This window comes from Lycorma delicatula, chromosome 11, assembly GCF_047948215.1.
Source record: "Lycorma delicatula isolate Av1 chromosome 11, ASM4794821v1, whole genome shotgun sequence".
Taxonomy (NCBI): Eukaryota; Metazoa; Arthropoda; class Insecta; order Hemiptera; family Fulgoridae; genus Lycorma; species Lycorma delicatula.
The window spans coordinates 67,316,475-67,338,830 of NC_134465.1; the positions used below are offsets into that span (position 1 = coordinate 67,316,475).

Genomic DNA, 22,356 nt, shown 5'->3' on the forward strand with positions numbered 1-22,356 from the left:
ATCCCTTTTCGTCACCTCTTTTAGAAGGGGTTTCCGTCTATGGTTGTGCTAATAACTAATACTTTTATCACTTGAAAATAATTTGCTTTTTTGTGTTTTAGATTGCCACGTGATCTACGTATGGAAAAACTTTTAAATGCAAAGGCGATACGGTGGAGCCCGCCTCCGTGATGCGACTGGTAACGTCTCGGCCTTTCATCCGAAGATCCTAGGTTCGAATCCTGCTCAAATATGACATTTTTCATACGCTAAAAAAAATTACAATTCATATTCCTACGCACAAGCTTCGAATTTCTGTAGTGAAATTCATAAAAAAAAGAACAAACGCAACAATCTCGTAAATTTGGATACTTAAAATGTAAGTAAAATGTTTGTAATAAATGATTTTTTTTTGCTCATAAAATTATTTAACTTTTGTTTATGTGTAGAGTTGTAAGGTAATTTCGCGTCCTTCTTTCATATCACCGCGAACCCCCAGGTTGAGAAACGCTGAAATAGAATATGATAAAAATGATAAACGTTGTAAAGATTAGTAAAAAAAAAGAAAGAGATGAAGATTATTATTTAACTAGCGATGAAAAAAAAATGGAATTTTTTATTTTTATTTTAAAATCCTTTTGTGTTATTAAAACTAGTAAAGACTGGTATTTATAAAATTATTATATTATTTTGAAATGCGGATATGAGTGAGTATGTTATTACCATTTAATTTTTGATATTTCAAAACTAAAAAAAAAAATATTTTAAATGATAAATATAATGAATATATACCCATCATGAAAACTACATTTAAATTAAATATAAACAAATAAATTTTAACATATATCTTCCGGAGGAATATCAACCTTTAAAAAACGTTAAGTAACTAGTATTGACATTAGTTTATGTGTTAAATGATTTAATTTTATACTATTATTTATGAATGTTTATAACAAAAAAATATAATTAAGAAAAATTCTATTTTAATTCAAATTCAGCATCAAAATGTGTGTGTGTATGTGAACACACACACACACACACACACACACACACTATTTAACAAAATATATTTTAAATAAATATCAGGACATAGTTGAATAACACAAAAAAAATATAAATAATAATTTAAATATTTTTAGAGTAATTATTTTTATAAAATCTGGTAATAAATTTAAATAAAAACCATATAAAAGATTACGTCATATGCCGCTGATTTTTAAAATATTTTTATCTTTTAATACCAGTAACTTATTACTTGATCCATGACATTCACGTGTAAAAAAGCAATTAATAAAGTATTTTTTATCACTTCCCCAATAAACAGTTCTACTCATAATGTATAAGAATTGTAATGTAAATTTATTTATTTTTAAGTTAATAAACCGAATGATGACCGATTTGGATAAAATCCAAAATTATTTTATTTTTTTTTAAATTTTATATTTTATTTTTACTTCTTCAACTCTGTTAACTGGTTTTATCATTTTAATTCATTCAGTTATCAATAAAAATATATGATTAATAAAAAAAAAAAATACTTGACAATTTGATTATTATAACAAAACTTTATAAATATAAAAATAAATAAAAAGGATAATTTTAGAAATTGATTCCAGGTATTATAAGGAAAAAGTTTCTTAAACATATATCCAAAAACGCTTTATTTTTCTTTTCTGTCTTTTTTGTTTAAATAAAAATCCAATTCATTAAAGTACTCATTAAATAATTAAATTTCGTACACAGATTGATTTGAAATTTCAGGCTAGTCTCTCGGGAGATGATTCTATAGCCAAAAATAAGGAAAAAAGTTCATATAAACATAGGAAAGAAAACGTTATGGAATTTCGGCTTGCGAAATTCCCTGCTTTCTGCTCCCACTGTGAAATTAAGCCGTACTAAAATTATTGGGGTACACAAATCGAGAGGTAAATTTGGTAATTCCTTATGATCTTCGATCTAAGAAATTGAATAAAAGTGGTCCCAGACCTCATCTTACTTAGTTTTTTAAGAAAAATGGGATGAAACATGAAAATGTTTTGTCAGAAAATATACTTTTTTAGGTTTGGAATAAAATATATTTGTTAATTTACAAATAAAAAAAAATTTCTAAATACTTTTTGCTTAAATAAATATTCAAATGCTAGACACTAAACTGAATTGTTGATCAGCTGCTTTTGTCAACTTATGAAAAAATAAAAATTTTTAATGTTTTAGAAGGATATCTTCAGATTTATTTTTTATAATTTTTAGCATTTGTGTGTAAATTTTTTTTGTTAAGTGATTTTTATAGCGAATTTAAAAAAAAAAAAAATTGTAGAGCCTGGAACTTAGTTTTCGATAAATCTGGGGTAAAAAACAAAAGATTAGGGTTGAAGAATACACTATTTTATTTTTAGCGTAAAATAAATTTGTTAAATGGGTAGCAAACACTTAAAGTATTAATAAAAGTTGTAGAGAGTTTAATTCTGAGAAAGAATGGTATGAATAACTCCATATGCACCTAATACAAAGGCAAGAATTTCGAAGTTTATTAGAAAGAAAACATTCAAAAGGTATTAAACAAAACAAAATGTTGAATATTAAAAAACAAAAGAATTTTAAATATTTTAAAATAACAAATACAAAAACAAATAAACTGCTGAAAATGTCTTCCGCCATAATGGTTACTCTGCCCGGCGAACAATGTTTTTGGTGGCTTTCCGTATTTCAACAGAATTTTTTTTTTAATTAGTTGTACCGGACTTATAATTCTGATAATAACTAACTCTTCTCTTTTATAGCACTTTTGTTCATATACTAGTAAGTGGCCCAACAAGTAGTAGTCAAAGATTTTAATCAGGCTATCTTGGAGACCAGTCGATAGATCCGCCACGTCCAACTCCCTTCTTTAAAATAGTCGCATTTAAATATTATCTTAACTGCTAGAGAAAAGTACGGATGGAGTTGCTCCATCGTGCTGGTAAATTATACTGCAAAAAGATTAAATACGATTCTCGTTGAAAATAAATTTATTTCCCTAATTTGTAAGTTGCAATCTCTTCAACTAGTGAACAATAAGTAACCCCTTCCACGGTCCAAAGTAATGAGGATGATATGTATGACGTATAGTCTTGTACAGACTCAGACCGACCATTCCTGAGACGTGTGATTAATTAAACCCTATCCACCAAAGTACACCGGTACCTATCTAGTATTCAAATCCGTATAAAAACAACTAACTTTGGGTAGGATTTGAACCTCAGAACATTCGACTTCGAAAATCAGCTGTAAAACAACCAATTTGTGATGACGAGTTAACCACTAGGCCAGCCCAATGGGCTATTGAAATAAATGGATCCAATCATTTTTTTTGTCATTAATAGTGTACCAAACGTTTAAGTTTATATAAATCTATCCTTTAATTTAAGTTCCAAAAATTACAGTCAAGCTTAATTATTCTGAAGGCGCAGCCAATCAGGACGAAATCTTTCGTCAGCCATTACTTCCTAACGATGAGTTTTCAAATGTACTTTATTTTCACCATTAGAACATGTCCTAAATATTGTTACATTCTTCGTGAATCACTCTGTATGTAAAATATCTATAAAAAAGACCGTAATAAAAGTTTGTTTTTCTGAAAATAATGATGTTCACTATACTATATACTATACACTATATGAGTGTCCCTGCGCTTCGCTATGGAGAGAAGCGAAATGCTTGAACTCCTGGGTACGACGTTTTTATTCCCGCCTGAGGGGCTTACGGACTTAATGCTGGCCAAAGAAGAGCGCTGGTTTACTGCGGCCAGGTATTCCAGAGCAGTCATGGAGAGACTTCGGATGGCGGAAGAAACAAGGAAAGCACGCAGATAGCCGAGAGCTCTGGTGGGGAGGACAGGAGCTCTGGTGGTGGCGGGCGAATGTGTAGGGGGCCTTTCGATCATGTGGGAGTTGCCTGGATACGATGAACCCGCGGTCACTCCGATGTTCGGAGCAGGAAGGTAAGCTCCGCTTTCTGGATCTAATTTTAAAAAATACTTGAAGTACTCCTGGGTATGAAGGTTATGTTCCCGCCCGAGGGACTTATGGATTCCAGGCTAACCAATGAAGTGCTCTGGCTTGCTGTGGTTAGTACGACTTAGTCCATATAGAAATGCTCCGGGTGGAGAAACAAACAAGAAAGCAGGCGGGCGCCTGAGAGCTCTGGTGCGGAGGACAGGGCTGCAGGTGAGTGTAAGTTGAGTTTATTAAGGGAACTAGGACTAAATTTCGTTGTTGCGATCAACATGTTTGGTGGTATGTTGCGTTATTTTGCCTCAAATTTGCACGGAATTTGCTCATAATAAGTAGAACTAGGCGCGGGGTTCGCGTTTCCGCGAGCTCGGTTAGTTAGTTCAAAGGGAAACGATGTAGGACAATCAAGATGTCTGGACGACGCCTACAGCGAAGGCAGTAAGCTGAATTATTAAATCACCGATGCAAATGTCTACCGGGGCATTTACATCGATGGCATCCCAACGAGGACGGGGTTATTACTTTGAGATGTAAAAAGTTAGAGGACGATAGATGACTCCCGTTAATGCCCAAAAGGGCAAGGAACGGAGGGGAGGTGGCGACCGGAACGTCACTAGGCGGGTGTCTTCCCCTACGGGGTTGGGATGCAGGTGATTGTCCAGGGGACCTCCCGAACCTGTGGGGGTCGCCTGAATGCGGTGAAACCGTGGTCACTATGATGTCCGGTGCAAGAAGGTAAGCTCCCCTTCTCTGAAGTAATGCCACACAGCAGTTTCCAGAAAGGGGAAGAACTATCAGAGGTGGAGGTTTGGTCGGTAGGGCGCAGACACTCCGACAATGTACGTAAATGGTATTCCTCCTCTCTATAAAAAACAAAAATGTTCACTATACAAACATTCCTACGGTGAATATAATGAAGATGTCACTTGCATTTTGGTCGGGTTATCATCGTATGTTCGTATAAAAGACAAGGAAAACTTAATAAACTTCTTACGGCTGCTTATTATTCTTAACAATGACAATACCAATTTCAGGATTTTTTGTTAGATTGCCAGAAATCTTTATTATTTTGTTCACCTAATAAGTATAAATTGTCGTTCCTTGATTTCAAATTTTAGTAAAAAAATAATTAAAAGTGTTGTTATCTGTTAAAATATAAATCCTCTCCTTAGAAGTTTATTATATTTTTAAATATTTTAAGATCTGCTGAGTTAAAAATATAATAAATTCACTAAAACCGTGAAGTAGAAGTAAATAAAAAGTTTATTATTTACGCGATGTGTTACCTTATGAATCTAATGTCACGCCTATTGATAAATGTTACCTGACGTTGTTCATATTTTTCGATAACTAACCACCTTTTATTTCCATATCACGTTCTATGTTTTAAGTCAGCATTTCTTGACAGTTATACAAGGTTGTGTATATTCGGTATGACGTGTGCTTATTTTGTTATACGTTTTATTAACTGTACACAAGAAACTGGTCCAGAGTATGATTAAATCTCTGTAAAAAGCGATAATAATGTACAGAAAAGCACACCTATGTGAAGGTAAAAAAAAAACAATATAACTCAAAGGTGATAGTATCCGAAATTATTAGGAAATTTTGTTACGTAACAGAAATTAAGTATCTGTTTATACGTTTCAAAAAGTAACACTAAGTTGTAGAAAAATAAACCAAGCTAGAAAATTGTAGAAAAAGTTGAAATTTTCGATAAAAATTTCCCTTATTGATTGTCATAATGTCCCAAAAATAATTGATAAAAAGGTACGAATTGTAAATAAAGATCTACATTGTCGAAAAATAAAATTTTATCAATTGTAAAAAGCGATAATTTTCATTTACATAAATCGCGGATAGGATTCCACACATTAATTTGTTAAAATAATTAATTACGTTAACTCTTTTATTTAAAATTTTTGTGGTTGTGTGAGTAATTAAGGGCTAATATAGTAATAGAATGGGTATTGAAAAGCTTGTTATGTGAATCAGTCTTATTCTGCTGCCTTCCAATCAGGATTCAGTAATTCAAAATTACTAATAAACAATTTGTTGCGAGTATATATTCTTTTTTCTGTTAGCCTCCGGAACCATCGTAAGGTATTACATCAGAGGATGCATGAGAATGAACTGTATGAATGTAAATGAAGTGTTGTCTTATACAGTCTCAGGTTGACCGTTCCTGAGATGTGTGATTAATTGAAAATCAACCACAAAAGAACATTGTTATCCAAGATATAGCATCAAATTCGTATAAAAGTAACTGCCTTTACTAGGATTTGAACCTTAGAATTCTCGACTTCGAACTGTTTTTTTTTAAATAAAAGGTTTTAAGAAACCCCTACATATATATCGTTTATTTTAGTAAGGAATCTTATCGGAAAATTTTTATTAAAATCGGGAAACGCGTTTCGTCGTAAATACATCACAGACGAAATGCAATATGATGGAGCTAAAGAGAGTTTCTCTTCATTCAATCGGTGATTTAAACATTTTAAAATGGTTACTATTTTGAGATTTTTTAAATGAAAAAAGCCGGCAAAGGATTTATAACTTTTCCGGCTTCGGATTTTTATTTCAAATATGCTGCCATAGGGTTTTTAAAAATATTAATGAATTTATATTAACGATTTTGGAAATGGAAATTAAATTATATATAAATAAAAATGTAAATATTCGTTTGTTCAAAATCTTAAATCTCCGAAAGTTCTTCAACGATTGCGTTGAAATTTTGACACAACATTGCATTCGAATACGCGCGTGTTTTTGTATGCCTACTATTTATATACCTAAGATGTCACACCTGTGACAGGTAAAAAAATGCTTTATTTGAAAAAAGCACTATCTGTTGGACGTAAAATCAGCACACGCTATACTAAATATTTTACGATTCCATTTCAGTGTTTCCAATATGTGTGTCCGCTGTAAACTAAAAAACTACTGGACCGATTTACGAGCGGGGGAAAAGAGAGAAAGGGAAAAATGGAAAAAAAGTAAAAGGGAAGAAGGGGAAAATGGAAAAAAGAAAAAAGAAAAAAGAGAAAACGGGAAAAAAGAAATGGAAAGGGAAAGGTAAAAGATGATAAGGAGAAGAGAAAGGAGGAAGTATCGAGAAGGGAGAGGAAAATGGGAAATGGGAGAAAGGGAGAGGGGAAAAGGGGGATATAGAATATGGTAAGAATGAAATTAGGAAAGGGGGAAAAGAAAAAGGGAAAATGGAGAAGGTGAAATGGGGAATGGGTAAAAGGGAAAGATTAAATTTTGTGAAGTTCCGCAATGTTCATTTTGTTAATGTTTTATCAAATTTTCAATTGTGTTCATTTAATCTATATATATATATATATTTGGAAATTTATAAAAGACTAATTTAATAAACGATTAAGAAATCCATTTCCAAAACTTCTGACGATAGAAACTTTAGAAACAGATTTTAAAAGATCTAAGGAATGATTTCCTGTGAATGTAGATTTTGATTTACCACTCACACTGTTCATCAGTTGTTTGCAATTCATTAAAAAAAAATATATCTTATGTGGATACCACATGACTTCCTTGTAAGCCTATTAAATTAGATATACACAATTTTTTTAAATGAAAATTACATAAAATTTTATTTCATTAATAACTTCTGAAATTTTTTTATTGTTATTGAATTATTATTTATTGTAAACATTTTTTTACAATCAGAGGTTACTAATTATTAATAAATCAATATATTTAAATTTAAAAAAAATGGAGATGAAGTCGAATTCGAACCGAGTGCCTTCCCCTTATAAGATCCAAATAATTCATTAATTAAAATTTTATTTGGCTATAACTCTGGAACCAATGAAAATAAGTACCTCTTATGATATATCGTTGAAAGCTCTCAATGAGGGCTTATTACTGCAATTAAAAAAAAGTCCAAAATCCAAATATTTTTGGATTTTGGGCTTCTTTGGACACTTTAGGTCCAGTCGATTGCAATTAATAGGGGAGGTGCACAACTAGATGTTACAAAAGTCTTAAATACGAAATTTTAACATTCTTATGTACGTACGTGTACAGACGTGACGCCGAAACTAATCAAAATGTTTATTTCCGTTGAAATCTGAAAACCAAAATTTTTCGTGATCGTAATATTTCCTTTACTTCGTACGAGGAATTAACAAACCTTTAGATAGATGTTCAATCACTAGATGATAGATGACGCCGAATGCATCAATGTTTGTTTACTTGTAATTTTACTTAGGTCTTGATTTTAAAATATGCAGAAAAGTATATTTTTACGAAATATGATTTCTTACGGTTTTTGACCTGAAAAAGTCAAACAAAATAAATCCCAGAATCGTATCTGCAGTAGTTTTTGAGAAATATGGGGTAAAAACCAATAAATTGGGGTAAGAAACCTTGTTTTTTATGTTTGACGTACAATAACGTTGTTAAATCGGTAATAAACACATTACTTAACACCCTAAAAAATTCAGTACAAACTCATTTCACCGGGGTAGCTGATATCCGAGCGAAATGTTTCACTAGTTGTAACTCGCAAACGAAGCATTTTAGGATATATCTTTATATGAACTTTTTTCATTATTTTCACAAGTAAAATAGATTATGAAAATCCCGAGAGAAATTCATGATACACTCTGTGTTTATATATATATATATATATATATATATATACCGAAATATTTATCAGAATACTGGATAACATACAAACAGATGGCGTAACCAGTCTTGATGCTTGGTGCTAGGGCAGCAACAGCCGCAGTTCGAATCATTCTATCTTTTTAGCAAAACATTTGATTCATTACCCAACAGCGAATGGGCCTTCGTACATTTTTTTTGAAATTTTAAACACCTCAATGTATAGCTAATATTTTGAACATTATTACATTTTAAAATTTAATTTGATTTAATTATATATATATGTTATGACAAATTAAATTGGTTGGCTGAAAAAATTTTAATTAATATCCAACCATCTTCCGTAAAAAAAATTGTTATTACGCATATTTCAAAATTGTTAACGTGACAAGAATAACAGAAGCGCTTATGTGAAGTTGGGAATTGTACAATAGTAAGCCTACACGTAGAATGGTATTACATGCAAATGAAAATTTATTACCTTCATTGAGTGCTAGTGTTCCATTTTATTTTCAAACAGATATTCAAAAGTTAGTTCAAAATAACGATAAAATACTCTAAATAATGGAACTGGAATTGTAGCACAAACTAATTATTATTTTTAATATTTGAACAAAATAAAACTATTTTAATTAAAGATCCAGCCACTTTACAAGAAATATTTGAATTTCCAGGTTAGGAATCAGAATCGTCATCGTAATCGCTGTCACTTTTACTATCTTTGTGTAAAGCAACAATAAATGATTCCATATTACTGATAACAATGTGATCTTGTCATTTTTTTTTAAACCTCTAAAACCACCATTAGGCATTGTTTCAGAGGATTGGATGAATGACAAGTAGCGTGTATATAAATACCATGCCTGACCGGGATTCGAACCCTGGACCTCCGGATGACAGGCCGAGACGCTACCACTGAGGGTGGCTGTCATATATATTCAGCTTCTGTTTCAACTTTACCACGATATACCTTCTAATTTTTTTCATTCGTGTCGGACACTTTATTTTTACATATCCTTTGAACATCTTTGATATTAAAAGTTACGTTATGACTTGCTACATATCCTTTAACTTCTGACCAAACCGTCACGGAGAATTTAAATCCGGGTGGTATGGAGGTAGTAGGAGAATGTCATGCTTCTTTTTTTTCCGTAAAAGTTCGTCAAATACATACACAGTAAAATTTTCCATGTTTAGTTTTACCAATTCGTACGACTCAAGTTTCAGCATTAAGAAAGAATGAGGAACAGAATTCTTCTTCAATCACGTAATCATATCTAATTTTTCTTAAATTGGGAATTGGTGAGTTTTCTAAAGAGGCATTGTAATAGGATGCGTTTTCAGAAATTACGACAGAATTATCGGGAAAATTTGGAATTAACATCTCTTATGTCCATTTTACATAATTTTCCGCTTTCATTTGACCTCTGCAATCAGAAGTCAAACTTTTAAACTTGCTTACTAAATTATTTGAAAACTATGAGACAGAGCAAACAATTTAGCTATATTGTTTCTTTATATGATTCTAAGAAAGTTGACTCATTTCCCGAGTTATAATACTTAGCTTGTCCGTGTTTATTTTTATAATAAATAAAATCACGATAGATTATATTCTATATATATATATATGTTGGACAGTTATAAAATAAAGTTAATTTATCATTTAGCATTTGTCAGCTGATGTAATTATAATACGTGTTGAGAATAATCCTACATTTTTATAATATCTAAAAATATACCTTAACAATTCTTTTCACGGAAAAATATTTAATCATTTATAAAGTATAAACAGCAAAATTAAAAATATTTCGAAGTAATCCATAATATCATCCAGTAACACAAAATAATTTGTATTTATATGAAAGCAATTTGCTACTGCGCGTGAAAACTAAATTGAATGTTTTCAGTTTGGATAACAGGCACTGTACTATCCGTCGTAGTCTAAGCTTCAAGATTCATTGCAGTAGCTAAACATCCTTCAAAAATTTTCCATGTTTTTTTTGTATTTTTCACTTAAAGGGACGGTCTGGAAATATGGAGATTGAAGAAACGCCCTTACTCAAAATTTTGACCGATCATTATATTTTCCTTTATAGTTGTAACTGTTGCAGGATAATTACGGGACAAAAAATATATAAATAGATAAAAATATGAGAAAAAAAGCCTGGTCAACGGTGAACATTTAAGAAAAATGTTAATCTGTTATAATTAGGACAACTTGAAGAATATTCTATAACGTTTAAAGGTTGATTCAGAAGAATATGAAAGTGTGGGTGGGAAAAAGAAAGGTCGTGTATATGTGTGTGTTGATGGAGATAGATTGGTAGTAATAGAAGTCCATATTATATATATTTTATGTACTTATACCCTCCGTACAGACGTATTGTAACCTTTTAAATGTCAAGGATTTTTTTTTTTTAAAGTGAAATGTATGTACTTATTACAATCTTTCCAGTAAATTTTGTAATCTACGTACAGATTTTTTATAGATAATAAGATGTTAATATAAAACCTAACTGTTAAATAAACATTAAGATTATACATATATATGTATATATATTTTTTTTATTGCGAGAAACAAAATATGTTGTAGATAAATCATTATTTAATATTATCAACCTGTTTGTTACTAACAGAAAATGAGGATTCGTATTTAACTTACACATGTACCGGTAGAGACCAATACAAACGCAACTGGTCATCATTCCCGGATTACGCAGTGGCGTAGCAGGCAGTGCGGTCATAGCATTAATATTTTATTTTATGTAATTCATTTCATTTGTGCATCTTACATAATATAATTATGCACTACAAAATGCATTAAGCGTTTTTTTCCACTTTCTACTTAGAAAAGGAGAAAAAATAAAGAAAGGAATAAAAGTAAACTTATTCAAACATAAAAAATTTTTAATGTTTATTTCTTGCACTAATTTTTAATTAATTAATCTCTTTTTATTTCTCTTCCCCGTCCTGTTAAATGCTCCTATTTTAAATATCTAATCTATCCCATCCTTTGAGAAACATTAACTGTTTTTAAATTTACAAAGATCAAATATAAATCACGGTAACTATTTTACATATATATATATATATATATATATATATATATATATACACAAGTGAAAAAACTTGTAGTTAGTGGTGGGATACCTCTATAGGGGGCTAGACAGTAAAGGCAGGCTGCTGCCACGACAACTTGAGGTGACCGAGTGATACATAATTGCCGGACTGGTTGCCTTAGGGGTGTTTAAATTAGAAATAAATAAAAAAAAGTGAAAAAACTTTGAAAGACTTTAGATATATGCGCATTTCGATGCTAATAAATAATAATTAATAGCTATTAAAAAGCATCCGACATTCTATATATACACATAATAAATAACTATTTAAAACTCTCTAGGTCATACAACTATTTAATAATATCTAATACAAAAACTATCTATCAGCCTATCCCATATCTTACAAAAACGCTGTAATAAAAAATATAGCTAAAAGAGTTTTAACATTTACGGACTCAGTCGATAGAAGAAAAATAATTGGTGTAACAGAAAATATTTTAATAAAAATAACTACCCTACAAAATTTATTAACAGCATTTACCGAGGTAGCTTTTATGAACTGTGCAGTTTTAATGATAGCAACATCGCATCCAGGAACAGCATGGCAGTTCCTAGATGCGATGAAAACGAATAACAACCGTATATAACCACTCCATATGTTAAAAATTTATTGGAAAAACTTAAAAATTGTATGAAACAAGAATTCAAAGTTGTATTTAAAAACTTTAACAATTTTAACTGCCTTTTCTCCAAATTAAAATCACCAATCGATAATCCAATTTAGTTCATGGTATTCAGTATAACACAATTGCCACGGAGAATACACTTTTTTCTTTTTTTTTCTTTATGTTTAACCTCCGGGTCCGCAGTTAAGCAATTTTTTTCCGCAGAGGATGAGATGAATACTTTGTAGCGTGTGTGAAAAATGTCATGCCTGACCGGGATTCGAACCTAGGACCAGCGGGTGAAAGGCCGAGACGCTACCACTTGTGCCACAGAAAATACACTGGAAAAACTTCTCATATATCTAAAAAGCGTCTAGAAACCCATAAGTATCGAAAACATGAGGTTACTGCCCTGTCAAACATGAAACAAATTTAAACACGGTTTTAATTTCGAAAGAGTGAAAATTTTATATTACCATACAAATATTACAAGGAGGTTAATACTCGAAATGATTCATATTTTCCAATGTAAAAATTCCATACACAATAGAACTGATATTAATGGATTAAGTAGTATATATTCTAATATAAATTAATATACTTCATTTAATAACAATTTATTATGTTAACCCTTAACTGACATGGGGAAAAAAGATCTCACATCTGGCATGGTGGGGTCTTTTTAGACCAAGCTTTCCCTACCACCGAAAAAGTGGTATACTAATAACTTTTTTTAATTATTTATCATTCAAATTCAAGTATATTTTAACGGGTAATGGTAAAAAAACCGTATGTAGTAGTAAATACGTTTTATATTAAATTTTACAATGGTGGAGACTGTTAGGATATGTAAAACATGAAGATTCATTAAAATAATAGTGGGATTTGATGAAAATATATTTAACGTTTGGCTCTTCATAACAGTCCACTAAAGAGCGTAAAAAGAATTAAATATGACCCAAATACCTTTCAAATCCTTCCAAAGGGAAGCCGATAAAAATAAATTAATAGAAATTCAGAATCATCCAAGCATATTCCAGATTATACTTAACATTATCCGCCCCAAGAGATTACTTCAGTAACTAACCAATGAAAATAGCATATTATTTAACCAATCACGCGTACGAATACGATTGACCAATCAGAAAGGCACTACTTTCCACCAATCACAACTGTAAAATGTGTTGATTGGTTATCAGGCAGTAAATTCAAGCCAATCATATTCCTTGTTTTTAAACAAATCATAAGGCGAGAGTAATACAGAGTGTCCCATATAAAACGAAACCCAACCTTATATTGGTATGCATTGAAATAATAAAAAGGCATGTGTAAATGTAAAATTAATTTTTATTATTACCATCCATTACCTTACATTTAGAGTAAATTTTGGAAGTGGCCGCCATCTTCTTGAATACAAGCTTCAATTCTTTTTACAGCGTTTCTTGCAACTTTTTTCAAAGTTTGTGGTTGGATATTTAATACAGTTTGTTCAATATTGACTTTCAATCGTTCAAGTGTTCGTGGTTTGTTGCTGTAGGGTTTTTCTTTGAGGTAACCCCGTAGAAAAAAATCTGCCGCAGTCAAATCTGGAGATCTTGGTAAAGCCTCAACCGATAACACGATTACCAAAGAATTCTTCAACGAAATCAGAAGTTGAACCTGCGTAGTGCGATTTCGCACCGTCATGTTGTAGCCAGCAGTGTCTGTCTTCCTCTTCCAAGAGTGCAATGAACTGAAATAAAATATCCTGATATCGTTCTGCATTAATGGTGTACTCGAAAAAAATAGGACCGATTATTTTCTTCCGCGATATCGCGCACCACACGCCCGACTTCTACGGGTGTAATTGTTTTTCGTGATAAACGTGGGGATTTTCAGCACTCCAAATTCTACTGTTTTGGCTGTTAACGTAGCCATCCAAATGAAACCGTGCTCCTTCTGTGAAAAATAAAATGATAAATATTTTTAATTAAGTGTTGTGTGTAAGCCGTGCATCAGAAATAACCCACAGTTGTAGGAGTTTCCCGGAACTCTTCTTTATCGGTGTAACGGGAAACGGGGCTCAAGAAGTCGATGAACCGTTTGAATGCGATAAGGTCGTAATTGTAATCGTTTGGTCGCCCGATGAACAGTTGATTTAGACAAATTAATTTCAGCAGACACACGTCTGATCGATTTATTTGGCGAGGCGAGTAATCGGTCTTTGATTTCAGTGACTGTATCTGTATTCAACACTGACGCAGATCTTTTGTGTTCCTTGTTATTAACAGAACCGGTCTCTCTAAATTTTGCTACTAACCTTAATACTGATGTTTCGTTAGGAGTTGGTTTATCTGGGTACTTATGGCGAAACAAATCTTGCACTGCAACCACTGATTTCGTACTGAAGTACGACTCAACAATGAAAACACATTCATTTAGCGAAAACACCATCTTCTCTCTAGCAGTACACTGAACGTTATGATTGCATTGTTGTTACTATCGGTAGTGTTCTACCGCGTCGCCGCGATGTTCAGATGTTGGACGAGTCCATTTCAGTAACGAGTAAGGGAGTACGCTTGACTTTTGAAATTTTATGGATGTGTGATTGATGGGTTGAGTTTTATATGGGACACTCTGTATAAGGACATCTCTCATTTGTTACATTCATTCCGTCATATTAGACTGGTAAGTTACAGCTACAAAAGATTTGGGTTTGAGTACGTATGTAATTATGTGATATAAACATAATATGAATGAACAAAATCGTTTAAAAATTTGACGTTTATACTATTATAAAAGATTATTAAAAAAAAAGAAAAAAATTATTAAAATTAACTTACGAATTAACTGTTTTTATTTTTTTTTTATTTTTGTATATTCAGTAACGGACATAGAAAAAACTTCTTTAATTTTATTTTTTTTTTGTTGTGAACAACAATTTCGTCCAAGTATAAAACTACCTTTATTTCTTTAATCAGATCGAAAAATAAGAGATGAATTCTTGAAAACAGGTGTATGACTGTAACTTTAGTAAAAAGGTTACAGATGAAAAACAGAAAAGGAGAAGGCTTGAATGTTGAAATTTAAGTGGACCTATAAAATTCGAAATGATGTGTTTTAAGATAAATTTGTAGTAGAATTTTAAAAAGGTGAGAACTAAGTTTTCGTGGATTATATATTACGACAATCGTGAACTTAATTAATTTGGTGTTAGCGCGATGGATAGAGAAAAACAAATACTGGAAACAGATAATTAAGGACATGATCAACAAACTAGCAATCGATTTATTCACTGTTACAAAAAAAAATCATCAGTCATTGAAGGACCTTTAAAAGGTAAGAAGTGTATAAATAGATAAAAATCAATAAATTTTATGTGTAAAAATGATTAGATTAACAGATAATAGATAATTAACTGATCGTAAAACAATAAAATTGTTTATAGCGCATTGAAATTACTTTAGAATCTTAAACAGTAACGGTACCGTCAAGAAGACAGTGCTGCTACAAGTGTAAAACAAATACGTAAATGGATAAAAGGGCGTTAAATTTCATATTACTCCTATATCTAGGCAATCGGCTTTACATAATAAAGTTTTACTGGTAGCCAAACAGTAATTTGTAAGGAGTAACTTTTATGAAAAGATAGATTCTTTATTTTAATCGTAAAATTAAAATGAATATAAAGTATAATCAATAATCTTATATATTAAAAAAAAAGTGAGCGAAAAACGTCTTTCCAGTCCGTATGGGTGTTCTACTGGACAGATCAGACTGATTTTTATTTTATTCTACTCGTAATGACCAACAGATTATGTAATTAAACGTTATCGGACATCAAACTTGAATCTCCTCTCTAAAATCCTAAAAAAATCCATATTATTTAATCGAGGAATTTTCCTTGGTTATTACTCGCAGGAAAATCAATTTGAAGGTCTTTTGATGCTTGATGATATATCTGCGAGTGATTCTGAGCAGAGTAAAAAAAAAAAAATAACCCCGATCCGTCCAGTAGAATCTCTGAACTGACTGGAAATAGGTTTTGAGCACACATTTTATCTGTGATAGGAAAGAAAAGAGAAAAATAAGGAGGTTGGAGGGAAAACGTGTTGTAAATGGAATAAGGTTTAAGCCGTTGTTTTAAAATGTATAATATTACTTTGTAATAATAACGTTGTGGAGCAGCAAAGGACCATTAGTCAATTATTTTTATACTTTATATATTTCGTTTTTTAATATCTATTTGTGATCTAAAAAACTCGCCGATCACGAAATATTACTTCGGTAATATTTTAAGCCTAATTAATTGTTCATCTAATTATTCATGATTTTAATTAAATTTGAATAACCTGATTGTACAAAAATTAACAGTTGGGACTCAATTAACGATACTATCTCAATATTTATTAACAATTAGAATATTTTTTATACCTTTATATATCTTAAAGTATATGTTAAATAAAAAATAAAATCTGATCGTATTAAGCATTATATAATTTTACAGTCACGTAATGAGAAAGAAATTATTATTTTTTTCAGTGTGCATGTACATTATCTTGGTTTTGCTTAAAAATAAGCCTAAAGTAAAGGTTAAAATTAAATCTTTAACAACTTACTCCAGATGCTGGCAATTTATTTACATTTTGGATTATATATTTATATGTCTCTCTGTAATGGAAAAATTATTGTATCGATTTTCATGTAGTTTATATATCAAACTATTTATTTTAAACGTGATATCAAATAACAGTGTATGAGTTGTAATATAAAATGAGAGACAGTATTTTCATGTAATACGAAAAATAATATCATTATTTTATTGAAAAAAATTGTGATACCAAATTTAAATACTTTGAAAAAAAGTTAAAAGATATTTTTGACAGTACAGTTCCGTAAAAACTTTGCATATGAACTAAAAAGCTGGCAATGGAGCTTTTATATTTCAGAAATTGAAACTGTATTTCGAAAATATGAAGTAAATTAAGTTAAAAAAACTTATTAATTAAATTAAATTTTTCTGTGTCTGATCACGCGGCACCTAAACTACGAGCTTCTTTTTGTTGCAGCTTCCTCTAAATAGTTTTCCTCTAAACGTTCAATTCTGTTCATTCAATCTATATATATATATATATATATATATATAGATTGAATGAACAGAATTGAACGTTTGACAAAACATTAACAAAATGAAAATTACGAAACTTCACAAAATTTAACCTTTCCCTTTTACCCTTTCTCCCTTTCCCCTTTTGCCATTTTCATTTTACCATATTCAATTTCCTTTCCCCATTTCACCCTTTTCCTCCCTCTTTCCATTTCCTTCCCTCATTTCTCTTCCCTTATTTCCCTTTCCCCTTTCTCTTTCCCTTTTTATTTTTTCTCCCTTTCCTTTTCCAGTTTTTCCTCTTTCCCGTTTCCCCTATTTATTTTTTCCATTTTCCCCTTCTTCCCCTTTACCTTTTTCGATTTTCCCTTTTCCGATTTTCCCTTTTCCGATTTTTCCCTTTCTCCCTTTTTTCCCCGCGCGTAAATCGGTCCCGTAGTTTTTTAGTCTATAGCGGACACACATATCGAAAACACTGAAATGTAATCGTAAAATATTTAGTACACCGTGTGTTGCTTTTACGTCCAACAGATACCGCTGTTTTTCAAAAATTCATATATTTACCTGTCGCAGGTGTGACATCTTAGGTATATAAAAACAAAAACGTATTCGAATGCAACGTTGTGTCAAAATTTCAAAGCAATCGGTAAAGAACTATCGGAGATTTAAGATTTTGAACAAATGAACATTTACATTTTTATTTATATAGACGAAATTTGGTGTATTTGTACCCGACATCTTCTACAAAATATCTTCTACAAAATATCTTTAAGAATTTTATTTTTAAAAGTTCCAAAATAGCGATGTTTTATATTATTTAATAATTTACAGATTTAAATATCATTTTTAACGAATTATGTTTTATTGCATAAAATCTTATTCCTTTTATCGTGAACAAAATAACACACCATTTGTTGAAATCGGCTGCTAAATAACCTAGATATGATTAAAATTGTAAAAATGAATTGCAGAAATTATGCAGCATGACAATTTTTTATCTGTTATATAATTAATAATAAAAATATAAATTATTATTTTTTATTTAACTAGCAGAGTCGGCAATGTTTCGCTACTGCTACATTTTAGTATATATATATATATATATATATATATATATATATATGTAGATTAAATGAAGACAATTGAAAGTTTGATAAAACATTAACAAAATGAACATTACGGAACTTCATTCACAAAATTTAACCTTTCACTTTCACCCTTTTATCCTTTTTTCTTCACCCCGTTCCATTTCCCCTTTTCCTTTTTTATATTTTCCCCCACTTACCCCTTTTCTCTCCTTTCCCCTTTCCATTTACTTTTTCCGTTTTTCTTTTTCCCTGTTTTCCCGTTTTTATCTTTTTTCTATTTTCCCCTTCTTCGCTTTTATCTTTTTCGATTTTTCCCTTTCTCCCTTTTTCACATGCTCGTAAATCGGTCCAGTAGTTGTTTAGTCTATAGCGGACACACATATCGGAAACATCGAAATGGAATCATCAAATATTTAGTATAGCTTGTGTTGCTTTTACGTCCAACAGATAGTGCTTTAAAAAAAACAAAAAAAAACACGTTTTTACCTGTTACAGGTATGACATATTAGGTATATAAAAACAAAAACGTATTCGAATGCAACGTTGTGTCAAAATTTCAAAGCAATCGGTGAAGAACTTTTGGAGATTTAAGATTTTGAACAAACAAACATTTACATTTTTATTTATATAGATTGGTGAAGAAAATTAAAATATAATTCGATTAAACTAACATCTACGGAGATATTAATGATTATTTACTTTTAATGACTATCATTTTGCAATTTTCAAAACATATAAATTTTCAAACTTATTTATTTTGTAGATTTTTATCGAGTACATTTACATTAAATTCTATTAAATTATCTCAATCCGTTCTTAAAATATACATTTTTATTAAAAAAATAAAAAATTATGGACAGAAGAGAAATGAAACGAGATGTCATTTGACCATATGGACTACTTTGTTTATATTTACGTCCAGAATCAGTCTCTTAGGTTTTTCGTATACCTTCAGGAAAATTCTGTCTAACCGGGAAAGTAATAGACTTATTGGAAATCTGTATAGGTCGATTTAATTGCTTTTAGTGCGGGAATGAGCATGCTCATTAATTACTATACGCAAACCCTCTCAATCACATAATCTTCAGTACATTCCGTGTAATATTAAAAATAGACTAGGAAACGCAAAGTAATGCATTATTTCAAACAAACATTATCGGCACTTACAATACATGCGTTGAATTTAAAATAAAAAACAATAACAGTACATTTTTATTTTAAATTGGAAATTACGTCTTTGTGATTTATTTATTTATTATTATTTATTAATACTGGATTTTATTATACAATGCATTATTTACATTTTAATAAGATATAAAGTTTAAAATTATTCAATAGTTGATAACAATAGTTGATTAACATTTAAAAAATGATTACAATGGTTGCAAGATTATAATGAATCATACGTTTTAAACGCATGTAGAATTTGTAAATCTCTGGAATAATTTTACTTAACATTAATTTTTAAATATCCACTCTTCTAATCAACGAAGTAAAGTTAACGTATTTTTATTTCTATAGATAGATAATATTCCTCTATACGCTAGGTTATTACTAAAACCTTTTAATAAAATCAGAACAAAATTATTTTACTTTCCCCGTGATTATAGCTGGAATAGCCACATTAAAAAAGAAAACATTGTTTTCGTGTCAAAAATGAGATGTCGGGTTTTTCCAAATTTTTATATTTAAGGGTTCAATTACTTCAACAAGAACAAAAAAAAGTATATGTATGTGCTTCCATATATGTATGCACTGCTTTATTGACCTTATTTCTCAGGATTGACCGAACTAATTTTCTTCAAATTTGAACCAAATATATATGGGGGATTGATCATATTAATTATTTTTTCAAAATTCTTTTAGGGAATGAAAAGATATCGTAAAACAACCAATTTCGATCTTCTTCAGAAAAAACCTTATTAAATTAAATTTGTTACCTACAATGAATATATAAACAGGCACGTAGCTAAGAGTTTTTTCGGGGAGGGGGATGATGATGATAAAATAATAATAATGAAAATCATTTTATATTTAAACGGTTTTTTATACTTTATTGTATTTGAAAAATACAAAACATATGCTTAGTTAAATAAATAAATATACTTACTTAAATAAATACATCATTTCCTACGGAAATAAGAATCGTAATATTAGTACATAATTTGTTTCATAATCTACATTTATACTTCACACTCACACATTTACACTCCAATAAAAGTTATGAATTATTATTAGAAAGCTAATCGTCGATTTTTCTTTCTCGCCATGATATCTAAAACTTCATCAGGATTAATAGTAATTTCTCTACGTACTGACAAAGAACTAACAAACTTAATGTTCTATCCCCCGACTTGTTACGCACAATAGTTTTGACTCTTTTCATTGTGAAGAACGAGCGTTCATTAGTACATGTTGTTACCGGAAGAGTCGCTAAAACTTGCAAGAGATAATGGATATTCGGCAAATATTCTTTATTGCAGCGATCCAATACTTCAATCACTTCTAGATCGAATTTTAAATTTAATGACTTTATTTCCTCGCACCAAATAAAATACTCCGTTTGGAGGACAGATTCAGAACATTTATTATCATATTAGTTCATCCACTTTTCCAGGATTAGCTGAACTTAGCAAAAAAACTTGAAAACCATTTGAAGATTCTCGGATCGGCGTTTAGCGCCTACACATGTGTTTGGAATGCGATAAGCAAATATTGCATTTTTGGCTTGCGGGAAATCCCCGATAATCAATTATTTTTTTAAATATTGCATCAGAGTGAGCGCGGCGCTCACACATCGACGTCGGCGTTACTCTTGCAGGGTCGAGTAACGGCGGGTTACTCGACCCGCCGGTGGGGATTAATGACTAGGGAAATGATTATGTATCGATTTATCTCAAATTTTGTGAAAATACGTTTGAGATGTTATACATAATGAAAATTTAAAATGCTAAAAATGGATTTTTTGGACCCAACTTATTTGATTTAACCCCTGAATGATAAAGTCTAATAATTGAATTCAATTTAATTTTAAGTCGGGCAATGGGGGCTGCAACCGGCATCGCCCGACAATTTCGGCGGGGGCTTTAGCCCCTTTAGCCTCCCGCTCACTACGTGCGTGATAAATAATGAAAAAAAGGTTTCAAAGAATAAACGCCCACCTCTTAAATCAATGTATATGTTTTTGTTCCTTTGCTCTATCTCTCTTTGGTTTAAATATTCCACAAACATCTTTTGAAAATTTATACTTCAAAACTATCAAGAAATGTTTACAATTTTTTTTTTAAATTTTAGACTCCGGAGCTAAAATTCAAAATAGTTTCTTAGAAATTTGTTTTTAAATTTTTTTATTGAAAGGGTGTTATATTTAGAGAAAACCTTACTTAAACAAATTTGTTAAGCTTAACCAAAAGAGATACATTTTTTTAATTTTTTTTTTTTTAATTCATTGTCCGTAAGCTACCGTTGTACAACGTTATCATAAAATCGATTTGGACATAAGGAAACCAACTTTGGGGTATAGACAGTACCAGCAGTGTAGAAATTATTCAATGATTCCAGGACAAATTTGCGATTTGCATAAAGCAAGCGTCATGGTCATTCGGAACGCTGAAATCTACGAGTACTGAGAGTTACCGTATGTTCGGGAAGTCAATCGATTGGCAACCAAGTAAAAAATAAAACTTAATGACCACATGAACGATCTAAATCTAGCTGCTAACCTCTTGGAAAATGGGGAAGATGTTAGACGGTTAAATGGTGGTTAATGGTGGTAATCAGAAAGAGGTTTCTATTCTTAAGTTGTGTATCTTCTAAGTAAAGTCAAACCTCTCTAATTCAAATCTCAAGGAATCA

General features: G+C 30.8%; 1 protein-coding gene across 1 annotated transcript in view; it reads left to right on the top strand.

The window, feature by feature from the left end:
* LOC142332003 (uncharacterized) overlaps nucleotides 1–22,356 on the top strand; it is a 369,173-nt gene that overhangs the window by 87,520 nt on the left and 259,297 nt on the right. Inside the window, exon 3 of the mRNA XM_075378058.1 lies at nucleotides 102–358. The gene's annotated coding sequence lies outside the window, so the exon portion shown is untranslated. The remainder of the gene's footprint in view (nucleotides 1–101; nucleotides 359–22,356) is intronic.